Here is an 18658-nt window from a genome sequence, read left to right on the forward strand (position 1 = left end):
ATATATGGCGCTATAAAAATTAATAATAATAATAATATATGAGGGTGTGTAAACATAGAAGAGAAAAACTCCTAGCACTGTTTTCAGATTTAAAAACATGCAACTTTTATTTATGGAACATAAATGTTTAACACAGAATCTTCAAATGTCTAAGCCAATGCTTTTTCACCAATTGCTCTTAGGCTAGTTTCACACTAGCGTGTTTTACATGCAGCGCACGGTGCTGCTAAGCCCCGCCCCCTGCCTGCTCCCTGCCCGCCCCATCCGGTCATCTCCTCCTACTATTGCACATGGCCACATGCGAGCTGCGCACCCTATCTTTAGCATAGGGTGCGCAGACCGTGCGCTGGCCATGCGCTAGTAGGATTTTTGCATGCGCTGCGCACTTTTGAAGGTGTGCCGAGTGCGCCAAAATGCTACATGGTGCGTTCGGCGCACACCTTCAAAAGTGCGCGGCGCACGCAAAAATCCTACTAGTGCACGGCCAGCGCACAGTCTGCGCACCCTATGCTAAAGATAGGGTGCGCAGATCGCATGCGGCCGTGTGCGATAGTAGGAGGAGATGACCGAATGGGGCGGGCAAGGGGCAGGGCTTAGCGGCGCCGTGCGCTGCATGTAAAAAACGCTAGTGTGAAACTAGCCTTAGACATTTGAAAGCACTGTTTTAATCATCTGTATTCCAATAATAAAAACTGTGTATTTTTAAAGGAAACCTGTCACCATAAGGAAACACTATTAACCTGTAGATATGGGGATAATCTGCAGGTTAATAGCGTTATTACCCTGCCCGGCGTCTGATCTTAACCGAACTCTTCCGGGAGAAAATGAACTCTCCCCCCCTAACAGCATTTGGGTTTTAGTCATGGAGGTGGTGCTGATGCTCTGCATTAGGGCCAGCTGTTAGTCAGTGCTGGGGTTCGGTTACAGCCACCGCTCACTATACTCAGAGAGGCGACTTAACACGCGCCCCCTTGACCTAAACCCGAATGCTGCCAGGGGGAATGAAGTTCATTTGCTCCCCGCAGCATTCAGCTAAGTGCAGGTACAGACCAGTTTAGTAATGCTACTAAACTTCAGATTAACCCAATAACTGCAGGTTGATAGTGTTTTTTCTGGTGACAGGTTCCCTATAAGTCTTGAATCAGTTAGCATGGCTTTTTGAAATTTTAAACTCAATCTTGCAGTTTGATTGACATGCCCTCACAATAACCACCTCGTGTTGCTAATATATCATACTGCAAGTTAGGCTAATGACCTCTCTCAGTCTTTAGCTGATCTCAAAAAATGTTCATTTTAACCCCTTCTTCCATGAGTCATAATGTTCTTATTTTTCCACCAAGATGTGACGACTTGTTTTTGGCAGGGCGAATTGTAGTTTTGGATGACACAACTCATATCATCATGCAGTGTACTGTAAAAATGGGGAAATATTTGAAGTTTGGTGAAATGTAAAAAAAAACAATATGATTCCACCTTTGTTTTTTGGGTTTTGTTTTTACAGTCTTTATTGTGTGGTAAGAATAACCTGGCAAAATTATTCTCTATGTCAGTATGATAGTGATACTAAACATGTTTAGTTTTTATTACCCACCAACCTACTGTCTTCTTCCCCACCATCCTGTAGCATGTAAGCCCGAAAGGGCAGGGTCCACTCCCCTCTGTATCAGTCTGTGATTGTTAGTTTGTTTACTGTAAGTGATATCTGTAATTTGTATGTAACCCCTTCTCATATACAGCACCATGGAATCAATGGTGCTATATAAATAAATAATAATAATAAACTAGATGTGTATTTCCTGAAGGAAGTACAGATAGTGGTTTGAAATGGTGCCCGGGCTGCCCCTTTAAGAGAGACTTGCCTGCTGCCCCTGCAAGACTTTCAACTCAGGATCCGTTTTAACTGTGAGTGCCTCTCAGGGGCCACTTTGGCCTCAGGGTCTGATTTGGTGGGTGGGGCGCCTCAGGACCTGATTCCTTGGCCTGGGCTCCTCAGGGCTTGAATTGTTGGCGGGGATCCTTCAGGCTCCGATTTTGTGGGTGTGGCCCCTCAGGGTCCAATTTCGTGGGTGTGGCCCCTCAGGGTCCAATTTTGTAAGTGGGGCCCCTCAGGGTCCGATTTTGTGGCCGGGGCCCCTCAGGGTCTGATTTTGTGGCCGAATCCGCTCAGGGTCCAGTTTTGTGGGTGGGGCCTCTCTGGATCCGATTTTGTGGATGGGGCCACTCTGGATCCGATTTTGTGGGTGGGGCTACTCAGGGTCCGATTTGGTGGGCGGGGCCCCTCAGGGTCCGATTTGGTGGGTGCGTCCCCTCAGGGTCCGATTTGGTGGGCGGGGCCCCTCTGGGTCCAATTTGGTGGGCGGGGCTCCTCAGGGTCTGATTTGGTGGGTGGGGCCCCTCAGGGTCAGATTTTCTGGCCGAGGCCTCTCAGGGTCCGATTTTGTTGGGGCCCCTCAGGGTCTGATTTTGTGGCAGGGGCCCCTCAGGGTCCGATTTTGTGGGTGGGGCCCCATAGGGTCTGATTTGGTGGGCGGGACCACTCTGGGTCCGATTTGGTGGGCGGGACCACTCTGGGTCCAATTTGGTGGGCGGGGCCTCTCAGGGTCTGATTTGGTGGGTGGGGCCACTCTGGGTCCGATTTAGTGGGCGGGTCCCCTCAGGGTCCGGTTTGGTGGGCAGGGCCTCTCTGGGTCCGATTTGGTGGGTGGGGCCACTCAGGGTCCGATTTTGTGGCCGGGGCCCCCTCAGGGTCTGATTTTGTAGCCGGATCCCCTCAGGGTCCGATTTTGTGGGTGGGGCCCCTCAGGGTCCGATTTTGTGGCCGGGGACCCTCAGGGTCCAATTTTATGGGTGGGGCCACTCTGGGTCCGATTTTGTGGGTGGGGCCACTCTGGATCCAATTTGGTGGGTGGGGCCACTCTGGGTCCGTTTTGTTGGGCGGGGCCCCTCAGGGTCCGATTTGGTGGGCGGGGCCCCTCAGGGTCCGATTTGGTGGGCGGAGCCCCTCAGGGTCCGATTTGGCGGGCGGGGCCCCTCTGGGTCCAATTTGGTGGGCGGGGCCCCTCAGGGTCTGATTTGGTGGGCGGGGCCCCTCAGGGTCTGATTTTCTGGCCGAGGCCTCTCAGGGTCCGATTTTGTTGGGGCCCCTCAGGGTCTGATTTTGTGGCAGGGGCCCCTCATGGTCCGATGTTGTGGGTGGGGCCCCTTAGGGTCTGATTTGGTGGGTGGGACCACTCTGGGTCCGATTTGGTGGGCAGGACCACTCTGGGTCAATTTGGTGGGCGGGGCCCCACAGGGTCCGATTTGGTGGGCGGGGCCCCTCAGGATCTGGTTTGGTGGGCAGGGCCTCTCTGGGTCCGATTTGGTGGGTGGGGCCACTCTGGGAAAGATTTGGAGGCTGGGGTCGCTCACCCTCCGATTTGGAGGCCGGGGTCGATGAGCTTCCGATTTGGAGGCCGAGGTCAAAGAGCCTCCGATTTGGAGGCAGAGGTCGATGAGCTTCCGATTTGGAGGCCGAGGTCGATGAGCTTCCGATTTGGAGGCCGGGGTCGATGAGCTTCCGATTTGGAGGCCGGGATCGTTGAGCCTCCGATTTGGAGGCCGGGGTTGATCAGCCTCCGATTTGGAGGCCAGGGTCGATCAGCCTCCGATTTGGAGGACGGTTTGGCTCAGCCTCTGATTTGGAGGCCGGGGTTGATCAGCCTCCGATTTGGAGTCCAGGGTCGATCAGCCTCCGATTTGGAGGACGGTTTGGCTCAGCCTCCAATTTGGAGGCCGGGGTCGCTCAGGCTCCGATTTGGAGGCCGGGGTGGATCAGCCTCCAATTTGGAGGCCGGGGTGGATCAGCCTCCGATTTGGAGGCCGGGGTCGATCAGCCTCCGATTTGGAGGCCGGGGTCGATCAGCCTCCGATTTGGAGGCCGGGGTCGATCAGCCTCCGATTTGGAGGCCGGGGTCGATCAGCCTCCGATTTGGAGGCCGGGCTCGATCAGCCTCCGATTTGGAGGCCGGGCTCGATCAGCCTCCGATTTGGAGGCCTGGGTGGCTCAGCCTCCCATTTGGAGCCTGGGATCACTCAGCTTTCGATTTGGCGTGTCGGCCCTTTAAGACTCATTTCGGTGCGCCGGCCCTTTAAGAACTAGTTTGGTTCACTGGGCTTCTTCTAAATCCACTTTGGCGGAAATTCTCTCTCAGTGGCATGTGTCATGTGATGAAGCTAGATTTGCATTTGTGCTGTGGGTTTCGCTTTAAGAGCTGATATTATATGGCAGAAGCTCTGTCCTGGAGAGGTCATGTGATGTTTGTAGGCGTTGGCATAGTAACTGGGTGTGCCTGCGCACATCAATGAGCTTAACTGCCATTTCAATTGCCTCAGGGCACGTTTTGCCATTTCCCATTGAAAAGCATTGGAGACATTGCATTCCAATGACGGGAAAAAAAATTTTCAAACGCAAATTGCGCAAAAACTACAAATCCGATCGACACGAAAAATACTTAGCACACCTCTCATGGACGCTGGCTTCGAAACGACACCTCAACGGAGTCTGTGCGTGTAGCGGTTCGGGCCGTATTAATTGCGGAAATCAACTTAACAATAAGAAGTAAGCAGCGTTCGGATTACAATATAGTGGTTTTTTCAAACCACTATAATGAAAGAAAATCAAATTTCCTACCTTTCTATCTGTCCAAAGACCAGATCTCCCAAATTAAATCCTTTTCACCCATCTGTTGGGTCAATAAAGAATTTACCTACCTAGGAATCACCATTACAAAAAACCTGGTATCAGCCAATTTCAACACTCTATTGAATACCATCAATAAGGATACAAGCATCTACGGAGAGAAAGACCTATCATGGTGGGGCAGAATTCTCACTGTGAGAATTTTCACCCTTCAAAAAATTCTCTATGTTCTAGACTGCTTGCCTTTACCTATTTCGGTACCACAATTGACAACCATCCAAACAAACATCAAGAACTTCATCTGGAACAATAAAAAACCCAAAACCCTTCAGTCTATCACCTTCAAAAATAATCTCATGGAGGTTTACGGATCCCTAATATCACAGCTCGCTATCTAACATCCTTGATCAAGAATAGTAAACACTGGCTTCCATCCAATAGCCCCCCAGCATAGCTAGACATAGAAACCTTCATAAACAATGATAAAAACCCCCGAAACCTTATCATTAATACCCTAACAAAATGTTTCCCGGACACTACAGCTCACCCCATTTTTATTACCACTACGTACGCTTGGAAAAAACTGGCATCCAGAAAAAAAGGTTCTTACAACCTAACAATTCTGAAAAAATTACCCCTAAATGTATTGTCTTCCCTGATCAACCAAGACTTACATAATTCATGGGATGAATATGGTATAAAAAAACTAGGGGACATCTTTGACGGACCATCAATTCAAAAATTTGGCATATTAAAAATAAAATATAGACTTCCCTCATCAATGTTTCTCCTGTTCATGATACTAAAACAACAGGTTCTATCTTTTCTCCAGAAAAAAACAAGGTTTTCAGAAGCAACTTTAAATCTATTCTGTAATACTGAGCACAGGATTTTCTGGAGTCATGCTTACATCTAAGACTGGCTCAAAAATGACACCGATCTTACAAAAAACGCGACCATTAAAAAATGGGAAAATGATGTAAAAATTAACATATCGTGTGATGACTGGGAAGACGCTTTAAATCACACATACGCCTCCACAATGTCCATTGCACTACAGGAAACACATTACAAAGTTATATCCAGATGGTACTTCACCCCAGCCAGGGTAGCACATTTTGATAAAGAAAGCTCTCCTTTATGCTGGAGAGGTTGTGGCTCCCATGGAAACCTTCTACATATGTTCTGGAGCTGTCCTAAACTGACCCTATTGTGGTCACAAGTATCGGATACCATCATTAAGATATTAGGTAAGCCTACTACTCTCTCCCCTCAACTTGCGCTACTATTACTTGATCTCTTAGATGTCAGTCCAGACAAAAAAAATCCCTCATCATCCACACTCTGCTTGAAGTTAAAAATTCGATCGCATTCAATTGGAAAAATAAAACCCCCCCGCCTTTCAAGATATAAAAGATAGAATTCTTCTCCACAAATCCTATGAAGAAAGATTTGCTCTGGTTAACAACCAATTAAACAAATGCTCCAAAAAATGGTCTTACTGGGACTACCTAACTCCCTAAACCTCTAACATTGCATCCGTCTTACATAATAGCGCTTCACCTCAAAGTACATATGATATTTATTTTTTTTTGCAGAAAGTCTCACTGCTCATATCTTCGACTTATTGCAACTCCGCTTTAGTCTATGTACCTATCCCGTATAACAATACTACATTTTATGTTAATGTTATGTACGATATTTATTGTACAATTTTTTCTGTTCTTCTATTTGACTTATGTCATTCCGCTTTAATAATTACAACTGTTTAAACAACAAATTGTTTGATTGTTCAACTGTCATGTTTTGTACCCCCCCTTAACCACCTTCCCTTTCCCTCCCCCCTCCCATCCACCCCCCCTCCCCTTCTTCCCTCACGTATTACAGCATTGCTGACTTGACTTACTTGTATAAATGCATCTGAGTTAATGTTGAAAAATTTAAATAAAAATATGGAAAAAGGGTCCATTACACTATATGGAGCAATATATGAGGCTCATTATACCGTATGGAGCAATATATGAGGCTCATTTATTCTGTATGGAGCATTATGCGTTGCCCATAATACTGTATTGAGCAATATATGGGGCTCATTATACCGTATGGTGCAATATATGGGGCTCATTACTCTGTATGGAGCACAATGTGGTGCCCATAATACTGTATGGAGGACTATGCTGTCTGGTTTCTGAACTATTGTAGAATGTCCAATACATCTCACTCATGTAATGTAAAAAGTAAGAGAAATATTTGGCTTTGTACTATACCTATATTTCTCTGCCGTATCTGTGCATCATGGATTGCGGTATGTGTTAAAGCTGCCCAATGAGACTCTTTGGACCAGGGCCCACAAAAACTTGGAGCTGGCCCTAACCAGCACCGTACCCAATATTCATAAAGATGGTACATGATATTTATTTAATGAGGCAATGGAGTCCAAAGCTGCAGCAGTATCAACACTGTTACCATTAGATAGCTGCTAAATGGACTGATGGTCTCTCCCAGTATCACTGCCATAATCTTACACTTCTTCCTTGCATCCTTACAATGTTCTTCTGATGCTTCAAAGGAAGCAGTGACTACGGCATAGGGGGCAGCGAGGGTTGGAGCCGAGCCATGTGGAGATGCAACTGTGATGGTAGCAATGTTTGCATGGAAGAACTACGACTTCCTCTCCAATCTCATAGTCCATTATGCAGATGGCACAGGATTCTGCCTCTTCCTGAGATGTTATCCTTCTTGTTGGGAAGCTCTTAGTGCACAGAGCTTGCCTTTGCTGCAGAATATTAAGTAGGTTAAATTGGGCAGGTGGCGATGGTGGCCGCATATGGGGAGGAGGTGGATATACTCCCATTCCCTGCAGCTGAATGATGCGGTTAAAAAGATGGTTTGCCTGGTGTGACTGTAGAGCAGATGGGCTTGGAGCTGGGACCTCCATGGGTCTGGAGGGCTCTGCAGGGGCCAGTCTCAGTGGCGAGCGGCTTCTTTCCCTGTTATGGTGTGCTCTCTGCCACAGAGGAGCTCTGGCCCTTCTCCCTCTTGCGGTGACTTCAGTGGGGTCTCTATGATGGCCATCATTGGTAATGAGCCTTCTCTGCTCCCTTAGGCGATGGTGGAGGATTATGGCCTGACCTATAAAGAAAAAGATTACTATAACTATGCTAAATTGCAAAAAAAACACTTTTGGGCTAAATGGATAGAACTAGTTGTTGCTCTCGAATTTAGAGAGAGAAGGAATCATTGTTTCATCTTTGGCCTACATAAACCTGCTCAGTATTCCTTCTCTGCAGACATTACAAAGCAGGGTGCAAATATGTTAGCATTTTGGGCTCCACGTTTAACTTTTACCCGGGGCCTCACTTTGTCTACAACTTTCCCTGACCAACCCCTAGGGAATAGGAATAGAAGGTGGAGGACGCACTGTGTGTCCTGAAACATCTTAGCCCAAAGAAAACCCTCAGAAAAGCTCCTATAAGGCGGAATATTCTCTCACTTACCCTGATTTTCAGGTCGGCTCAGCCATGTCTCGTTGTCAGCATTGAGCTGATGCAGCTCCCGGGACGTCATGGCTCAGTTTCTTGGGGCTGAGATGGTGAAATGTAAAGAACTAAGTTCTCTGATGGCAAAGATGATATTGTGCCAAAAAATAAGAATCCGTGGAAGTAAATACCAGACGTACAAACAATCTAGCGTGCGCTTCCAAAACCAAAGTGGAGTCTCCGCAAATGCATCAACTCTGAAAATGGCGCTGAGGTCATCGAGCACAGAGATTGTATAACCTCACAACATTCTGTGTCATTGTGACATCACATGTGAGAGGAACCACGCACTGTCATAATGGCTGACTGTCCAGTCTGTTATATGTCCTCTATATAGACACATACACTCCTGGGAAACAAATGTATTCATTGTAAGAATATTACACACCTAGGAATGATAATCAGTTTTATCATTTATATCAGTGTGTGCATTATTCCCTAAACCTCAGCCACTGCAGAACATGTTTCTCATGGTGGTCCTGAAAGAAAACAAAACACAAAGTCAAGTACCAAACTCCGCTACTCCTCGGTACTGCTGCCAGTGTCCTCCTCTTCCAGCAGAAGCCATTGGGTGACCACTGCAGCCAATCACTTAATTTAATAGAAATTTCCCATTAATATGTTTTATCATAATTCAAAAGAAACATTTTTAGAAAAGAAAACAGATAAATGAGATTTTCAGAAAATGGCATATATGAAGGTGGATACTAATGGTATGGTATACAGAGAGAGGAATGCTGTGACTACACAGATCATGATGGTCCATCTGATTAACCCTTAGGAAAATAATCAGGTCATATAGGGACGTACATAGAAATCCCTGAATTAGGACATCCCATTGGCCCCAGATGCTATTAAACAACCCATCGAGATGGCAGAGACCTCCTTGTTTGACTTCTTAGATTCCATGGTTGCTGGCCACAATGGATTCTACCGGGTTAAACTGCTGCAATCAGCATGGCTTGTATTAAGGCAGTTATGGCTGGTTGTCAGCTGTGTAAAACAGCCAGCTGTATGGAGTGGGCTCAGCTTGTAATTCTGCTCCTTATAAATCATCCTAACTTGAGCTGTACATATATACGGTATAAGCAGGGGATGGGGCCATTCTGCTCCAGGCTCCCTCTGTACATGGGCCCCATAGTGATCTTGCAGCCTGCCGCCATTGGCTGCATGTTACTGAGTCTATTTGAAAAAGCATATACTGTAGGAATTAATAATTACAGAGTGAACATTATACAATCCCTATAAAAACTATTTTATTACATACATATAAAAAAAAAAAAACAATTTCCCAGTGAAACCATGGCAAATGCCATAATAAAAAGACTTGAACTGAGATGCTGCAAAGCCCTGCAATAAGCCTTTCTGATACCTTCCTATCCATGGAGGTTGGCACCCTAGGGATTTGGGGTACTCCACAAATGATAAGTGGTCACTTTATTTATATATATGCTCCATTGTGAGGGTATGTCTTTTTACATTTATTGTGGCCCCTATGTCATGATGTGGTAATTGTTATTCTATTTTTCTGGGATTGCCTGCATTAGTTTAGGGCATTTTTTACCATTCATCTCTGCACTATTGGTCATTGTTTTCATACCTGTGATGTCAGGGACCGGCAGGGCAGTAAGGGACAGTCCTCGCTGAGTGGAGGCGCCAAAATCTGGATCCCTAGGGTGCCAACCTCCATGGATAGGAAGGTATCAGAAAGGCTTATTGCAGGGCTTTGCAGCATCTCAGTTCAGGTCTTTTTATTATGGCATTTGCCATGGTTTCACTGGGAAATTGTTTTTTTTTTTTTGTTTTTTTATATGTATGAAATAAAATAGTTTTTATAGGGATTGTATATGTTCACTCTGCATGTTACTGAGGTCATACATATAAAGATGAAAGAAAGAAATATAAAATAAGGTAAAAAAATTAAAATTCATCCTAGAAAAAAAGTCTAAGTTTTTTATGCCTGTTTGCAGTAAAGCAAATTTATCTGAAACTTCTGATTTTCGTGGGAGAGGCTGGTTATTCTCTTGTGGAAAACACCATAGCGTACCCTAGTATACTAACATCAAAATGATGTGCCAGTAAAAGAGAAGGTAAAGTGCATGTGTTCTGCTCCACCAGCACCAACGCACATTTCACCCACAGGTTTCGTCAGGGGGCGCGTGGGTGAAACGTGCATTGGGGCTGGCAGACCAGAGCACATGCACCTTACCTTCTCTTTTACTGGCACATCATTTTGATGTAAGTATTGTAGGGATTCGCTCTGGTAGGCAATAGCTGGGCGGCAGTAACGAGGCAACACACAGACATAAAGTCCAATTTCAGTGGTTTTAATGTCACTCAGTAACCAGCAGCTTAACAAAACATGAGGGAAATAAAACACATACTCCAGCTTGGAGAACCACTGGTCCCAGATTCACCCCTTGCACGGGACGGGCGTAACTAAGCGGCTGCCAGGTCCTGCGGCATCCGCCAGGTGCCATTCCTGGGGTTCTTCCAAGTCTTGCTGCAACAGTCCTGCAACAGTCCTGCAGCACGGGAATCCTATATACAAGTTGCAGGCTGCGTCCACACAAGTCCCTGTAGTTTCCAGAAACACACTCCCACTGTGGCATTTACCAACCTCCATTACATAGGGCCTAACCCCTCCCACCAGTGAGGTAGACATCACATGGGCTGATCAGGTGACCCTGACATCATCGCAGGTCCCGTCTTTAAGGAAAAACCCGGCCAAACATTAATCTGCAAGGAGAAACATATCTTCCATCCAGTAAAACACCCTTTACAGTACCACATACCTCCCCCCTATGTTCAACCCTAGAGGGGTGGAAACATGACATACAGTGAACTCTGGACAGGGCATCTGCATTCCCCTGTAGTCTGCCTGCGCAATGTTCTACTGAAAACTTAAAGTTTTGCAGGGACAGGAACCAACTGGTGACTCGAGCATTCCTCTCCTTAGCTTGACTCATCCACGTAAGAGGGGAATGATCTGTCACCAACCAAAATGTTCTCCCCAGCAAATAGTAGCGCAACGATTCCAGTGCCCACTTGATGGCCAGGCACTCTCTCTCCACAATACTGTACCGGGTTTCAGCTGGGGTAAGCTTCCGGCTTAGGAAACTAACGGGATGCTTTTCCCCGTTAACTTCCTGAGACGGCACGGCACCAAGGCCTATCTCAGAGGCATCAGTCTGCACCACGAACTCTTTTTTGAAATTTGGAGTGATCAGGACTGGTGTACCACACAGTACCCCTTTTAATTTTGTAAAGGCCTCCTCTAACTGATCATTCCAGTGGACCATCACAGATTTTTTTCCTTTTAAACAATCTGTTAAAGGCGTGGACAGGGTTGCAAAGTTGGGAATGAATCGCCTGTAATATCCCACCAAACCCAAAAAGGCGTTTACCTGCTTTGTTGTGAGGGGACGGGGCCAGTTCTGAATTGTCTCGACCTTGTTCACTTGGGGCTTGAGAACTCCCCTCCCAATGACATAACCCAAGTACCAGGCTTCCTCCAACCCTATGAAACACTTCTTTGGGTTGGCAGTTAGCCCTGCTTGTCGCAGGGAGTCTACCACTGCCTGTACTTTTGCTAAGTGGCTTTCCCAATTGGTGCTGAACACAATAATATCGTCTAGATAGGCTGAGGCATAGCGGCGATGGGGACGGAGAACAATATCCATTAACCGCTGGAACGCTGCTGGAGCTGTTACCCAAAGGTTAACACCTTATACTGGAACAGCCCCTCAGGTGTTATAAACTCTGTCTTTCCCTTCGCCGCCTCTGTTAGGGGTACCTGCCAATAACCTTTTGTGAGGTCCAGAGTTGTAAAATACCGTGCTTGCCCAAAGCGCTCTATCAACTCGTCAACCCTGGGCATGGGGTAGGCGTCAAACTTTGAAATGTCATTGAGTTTTCTAAGATCTCTACAGAATCTTAGAGACCCATCAGGCTTGGGTATTAGATTTATTGGGCTGGCCCACTCACTCTGAGACTCTTCTATGACCCCTAACTGTAGCATCATTTTTACCTCTTCCGAGATGGCTTGTCGCCGGGCCTCAGGCACTCGATATGGCTTTAATCGGACCTTGGCCCGTGGCTCTGTGACAATGTCATGTTGGATTAGGGAGGTGCGTCCAGGGAGCTCCGAAAAAACATCTGTATTTCGGCTGATGAACTCCCGGACCTCCTGAACCTGTTTAGGAGACAAAGTATCTGCAATTTTGATCGCGGGTTGGGCTTCTCCTGCCTCGCCCCGAGGTAACGGAGCCTTTTCCATCTGAAACGCTGGCAGCGGACTATCCCCACCAAGGTGCTCTCTATCTTTCCAGGGTTTAAGCAAATTAATATGGTAAACCTGTTCTGGCTTTCTCCGACCTGGTTGGTGTACCTTGTAGTCTACTGGTCCTACCTTCTCCATGATCTCGTAGGGTCCCTGCCACCTTGCGAGAAATTTGCTATCTACGGTAGGCATAAGCACCAAAACTTGATCCCCAGGGCTAAAGTTTCTTACCCGAGCCTCCCGGTTATAGACCCGACTCTGTGACCGTTGTGCTGCCTCCATATGTTCCCGGACCAAAGGTAGGACTGTCTCCATTCTCTCTTGCGTTTTTGCAACATGTTCTATCACACTTTTGTGGGGAGTAGATTGGTTCTCCCAGGCCTCTTTGCCTATATCTAGTAAGCCCTGTAGATGTCTGCCGTACAATAGTTCAAAGGGCGAGAACCCCGTAGATGCCTGAGGTACCTCCCGCACTGCAAATAACAAATATGGCAATAACAGATCCCAGTCCTTCCAATCTTTGGAAACTGCCTTTTTTAACATGCTCTTCAGTGTCTTATTGAATCTTTCTACCAGACCATCTGTTTGGGGATGATAGACTGTGGTACGCAACTGTTTAACATTTTACAACCGGCAGAGTTCCTTCATAACTTTTTACATAAAGGGGGTTCCCTGGTCTGTTAAAATCTCTTGTGGAATTCCCACCCGTGAAAACAGGCCCATGAGTTCCTTTGCTATAAGCTTAGCTGATGTGTGGCACAGAGGAATGGCCTCAGGATATCGGGTAGCATAGTCTAGAACTACAAGAATGTGTTGGTGTCCCCTTGCCGACTTATTGAGAGGCCCCACCAGGTCCATGACCACTCTCTCGAAGGGTACCTCTATAATTGGCAAAGGCACCAAAGGGCTCCGAAAGTGAGACTGGGGACTGGTTACCTGGCATACTGGACAGGAGCTACAGCACCGTTTAACTTCTTCATGAACCCCTGGCCAGTAAAATCACTGCAGAATTCAGTCGAGGGTATTCTTTTGGCCCAAATGCCCCCCAAGTATTTTGTGGGTGTGGCCCCTCAGGGTCCGATTTTGTGGGTGGGGCCTCTCAGGGTCCGATTTTGTGGGTGGGGCCCCTCAGGGTCTGATTTTGTGGGTGGGGCCCCTCATGGTCTTATTTTGTGGGTGGGGCCCCTCAGGGTCTGATTTTGTGGCCGGGGCCCCTCAGGATCCGATTTTGTGGCTGGGGCCCCTCAGGGTCCGATTTTGTGGCTGGGGCCCCTCAGGGTCCGATTTTGTGGGTGGGGCCCCTCAGGGTCCGATTTTGTGGGTGGGGCCCCTCAGGGTCCGATTTTGTGGGTGGGGCCCCTCAGGGTCCAATTTTGTGGGTGGGGCCCCTCAGGGTCCGATTTTGTGGGTGGGGCCCCTCTGGGTTTGATTTTGTGGCCGGGGTCTCTCAGGGTCTGATTTTGTGGTTGGGGCCCCTCAGGGTCCGATTTTGTGGCCGGCGCCCCTCAGGGTCTGAATTTGTGGCTGGGGCCCCTAAGGGTACAATTTTGTGGCCGGGGCCCCACAGGGTCCGATTTTGTGGCCGGGGCCCCTCAGGGTCTGATTTTGTGGTTGGGGCCCCTAAGGGTCCGATTTTGTGGCCGGGCCCCCTCAGGGTCCGATTTTATGGTTGGGGCCCCTCAGGGTCTGATTTTGTGGCTGGGTCCACTCAGGGTCCGATTTTGTGGGTGGGGCCCCTTAGGGTCTGATTTTGTGGATGGAGCCCCCTGGGTCGATTTTGGTGGGAGGGGCCACTCTGGGCCCGATTTGGTGGGCGGGGCCCCTCAGGGTCCGATTTGGTGGGTGGGGCCCCTCAGGGTCTGATTTGGTGGGCGGGGCTCCTCAGGGTCCGATTTGGTGGGCGGGGCCACTCTCGGTCCGATTTGGCGGGCCGGGCCCCTCTGGGTCCGATTTGGTTTGCGGTGCCCCTCTGGGTCCGATTTGGTGGGCGGGGTCACTCTGGGTCTGATTTGATGGGCAGGGCCACTCTGGGTCTGATTTTTTGAGCAGGGCCACAGTGGGTCCGATTTGGAGGCCAGGGTGGCTTAGCCTCCGATTTGGAGGCCGGGGTGGCTCAGCCTCCGATTTGGAGCCTGGGGTCACTCAGCTTTCGATTTGGCGCGCCGGCCCTTTAAGACTCATTTTGGTGCGCCGGCCCTTTAAGAATTACTTTGGCACGTCAGCCCTTTAAGAGCCAGTTTGGCTCACTGGGCTTCTAAATCCACTTTGGTGCACATTCTCTCTCAGGGGCATGCGTCATGTGATGAACCTAGATTTGCATTAGTGCTGTGGGTTTCGCTTTAAGAGCTGATATTATGTGGCACAAGCTCTGTCCTGGGGGCGTCATGTGACATTCGTAGGCGTTGGCGTAGTAACTGGGTCTGCCTGTGCATATCAATGAGCTTAACTGCCATTTCAATCGCCTCAGGGCATGTTTTGAATATGGCAAAATTTCCCCATTCAAATGCATTGAGACAATTCATTCCAATGACGGGAAAAAAAATTTCTAACGCAAATTGCGCAAAAACTACAAATCCGATTGACACGAAAAATCAGAGTTCGATTTGGTGGGTGGGGCTCCTCAGGGTCTGATTTGGTGGGCGGGGACACTCTCCATCCGATTTAGTGGGCGGTGCCCCTCAGGGTCCGATATGGTGGGCGAAGCCCCTCAGGGTTCTATTTGGTGAGCGGGGCCCCTCAGGGTCCAATTTGGTGAGCGAGGCCCCTCAGGGTCCAATTTGGTGGGCGGGGCCCCTCAGAGTCCGATTTGGTGAGCAGGGCCCCTCAGGGTCCGAATTGGTAGGTGGAGCCACTCTGGGTCCGATTTGGTGGGCGGGGACCCTCAGGGTCTGATTTGGTGGGCGGGGCCCCTCAGAGTACGATTTGGTGAGCGGGGCCCCTCAGGGTCTGATTTGGTGGGCGGAGCCACTCTGGGTCCGAATTGGTGGGCGGGGCCCTTCAGATTCCGATTTGGTGGGCGGGGCCCCTCGGTCAGATTTGGTGAGCGGGGCCCCTCAGGGTCCGATTTGGTGGGCGGCGCCACTCGGTCCGATTTGGTAGGCTGGGCTCCTCAGAGTCCGATTTGGTGGGTGGTCCCTTCAGGGTCCGATTTGGTGGGCGGGGTCACTCTGGGTCTAATTTGGTGGGTGGGGCCCAATTTGATGGGTGGGGACCCTCAGGGTCTGATTTGGTGGGCGGGGCCCCTCAGGGTCCAATTTGGTGGGCGGGGCCACTCTGGGACTAATTTGGTGGGCGGGGCTCTTCATGGTCCGATTTGGTGGGCGTCGGCCACACTGGGTCTGATTTAGTGGGCGAGGCCACTCTGGGTCCGATTTGGTGGGCGGGGCCACACTGGGTCTGATTTGGATCAGCCTCCGATTTGGAGCCCAGGGTCCCTCAGCTTTTGATTTGGCGCGCCGGCCCTTTAAGACTCATTTTGGTGCGTCGGCCCTTTAAGAATCACTTAGGCGCGTCGGCCGTTTAAGAGCTAGTTTGGCTCACTGCGCTTCTAAATCCACTTTGGCGCACATTCTCTCTCAGGGGCATGCGTCATGTGATGAAGCTAGATTTGCATTTGTGCTGTGGGTTTCGCTTTAAGAGCTGATATTATGTGGCAGAAGCTCTGTCCTGGGGGCATCAAGTGACGTTCGTAGGCGTTGGCATAGTAACTGGGTGTGCCTGCGCATATCAATGAGCTTTACTGCCATTTGAATTGCCTCAGGGCACGTTTTAAGTTTCCCATTGAAAAGCAATGAGACAATGCATTTCAATGACGGGAAAAAAAATTTTCAAACGCAAATTGCGCAAAAACTACAAATCCGATCAACACGAATAATACTTAGCACACCTCTCGTGGACGCTGGCTTCGAAACGACACCTCAACAGAGTCTGTGCGTGTAGCGGTTCGGGCCGCATTAATTGCAGAAATCAGCTGAATAATAATAAGAAGAATAAGTTAGCAGCGTTCGGATTACAATATAGTGGTTTTTTCAAACCACTATAATAATAATTTATTGAAATGGTGAAAAAAAATCGGATTGTTATTAAAAAATGTTTTGTGTTTTCTGAGACCAAAGTTTTCTGAGCTTTTATTTTTCTGTTAGAGCTTGTTTTTGTTGCATAACAAGCTGACATTTTATTTTTACCATTTTGAGGTTGATAAAACTGACAGCAAGGACTAGTCATCCATGACTCCTAGTTCCCAATCAGCTTCTGAAAGTACGTCTACCCTGCCTCAAAATAAGACATACTTGGCTAGAATTGAGCAGCCAAGCTCTGATCCATGTGGCCTGTTAGATCAGGTTTCCTTTAACACAGTCTTTTGAAAGATAAACCTAAATAGACACTAAAGTGTACCTTGAAAAATTATTCAGAAATAGTCCAAATTGTTAAAATGAAATTAAAGGGGGAAAAGAATCCCAAAAAGCTAAGAAAATTAAATGTTTATGTATCCCCTAAATATAGTTTGTTCAAACCAATTAACTTCAGAAGTCACATAATTAGTTGACTGTGTGAAAGCAATTTGTCACATGGTCTGCCATAGGATATTAGTATAAGGCAGGGGTCACACTTGCAACTGCAATGCGAGAAACTCATGCAAGTCTCTCGCATAAATACCCGGCACTGCCGCCGGCACTCGAGACCGGAATGTGCGGCTGCATGTATTTCTACGCAGCTGAATGCTCTGGTCCCGAGTGCTGGGTATTTATGCGAGAGACTCGTGCATTGCAGTTGCAAGTTTGACCCCGGCCTAAATAACAGCAGCCCCAGTGAAGAGGCGGAGATAGGGCTCACACCTAGTGCGCAGTCAGATGACTTAGTGGAGGAGAACATTGAATGCCATGGAGAAGAGCCCGATGTCGAAATTCTGTATGAGTTACTTGAAGTTCTGAGGACTCCTGATGAGAAAATTCAAGAGGTGCATCAAAGTATTCAGTGTGACCACGCTGCAGTTCCAACCATGCAATATACGCAGAACAATTTTCTTTCGCAAAACGCAGTGCATGAGAGGTAGAAACGGGTGAGAAAACTGTGGGTATCTGGCCCACCTCCGAAGAACATAAAGGGGCACAAAGGGTCCTCACCTGTGGAATGGCGAACTAAAGGAGAGAAGAGTGTAAGGAGGAAGACTGGTCTGCAGGTGCCTGCGTCATGCTAGGTCTGGAACTGCTGAGGCTGTGTCCTCTGTTGCCTGGGGGAAGGAATGGGGGACAAGCCAGGCCCCATGACCCAGGAAGAGGGGGCATGACTAAGCCAAGCAGTGAGGAGAAAGCGCGTGAAGAAACAGTGAGTTTCCTGCCAGCAGCGAGGGCAGAGGTAGGCGTTTGGCACGCTCCGCAGTATAAGAGACAGCGCGGGGCAGAACTGCGGCAGAGCTTTCGCGTACGGGCCACTGAGCCAGTGAGAGCGCCGAGTGCCAGGCTAAGCAGAGTGCAGTGCTCGCGCGGAGGAGCGAGGGCCCGGTGCAGAACCCTGAGGTGCGTCCCCATTGCTGACAGATACACAGCGGCACCCGTGTGGGACAGGGACTACTGCAGTGATCCTGAATTCGGCTGGCACATAGATGAGCACACGCTGAGCAGAGTCGTGCAGAGCATCCATTCAGGTGACGACAGCTGCTCAGAGAGACACGTGCCACGAGGAACCTTGCTGGGGAGCTTTACTCTTTTGCTCTGCAGCTTTTCCTGCTTTGATTGCGCGGGCTCATGGACCAATGGTTCAGCAGGTAAAACCGGAGACCGCCTGCTGCTGCCAGAAGACGGATTGTTAACTTTGAACCCCATCTGAGGATCCTGCGTCGGCCGTTGCCAGGACTACTACCCCCATTGGACTGTGGACTGAGAACCCCATCAGGAGTTACGATAAGTGTTGTTTGAAACTCAGACTGTCACACTCGTTTTGCTTATTTCATTTAACCTTTGCTGTTCCAATAGGTCTCTGATGCTGCCTATCAACTCCCTTCGAGGAGATTACTTTAACTTTTGCTGTAAAAAGAATAAATAGTATTGCTATACTGTCCTGCTCTGCAATCCCTGCATACTGCATCTGTTTAACCTGCTTACATACCCATCCCCATTAAATATCTATTTTAATTCCAGGTTCTAATGCACCTAAACAGGA

At 48.4% G+C, this 18658-nt stretch overlaps 1 protein-coding gene across 1 annotated transcript in view; it reads left to right on the plus strand.

Moving 5' to 3' along the window:
- The window catches only part of LOC141086031 (uncharacterized), a 971752-nt gene that overhangs the window by 450008 nt on the left and 503086 nt on the right, over positions 1 to 18658 (plus strand). The gene's annotated exons all lie outside the window — the stretch shown is intronic.

Source organism: Dendrobates tinctorius, unplaced genomic scaffold, assembly GCF_039654945.1.
Source record: "Dendrobates tinctorius isolate UK_male_01 unplaced genomic scaffold, ASM3965494v1 ptg000007l, whole genome shotgun sequence".
In the NCBI taxonomy this organism is placed as follows: Eukaryota; Metazoa; Chordata; class Amphibia; order Anura; family Dendrobatidae; genus Dendrobates; species Dendrobates tinctorius.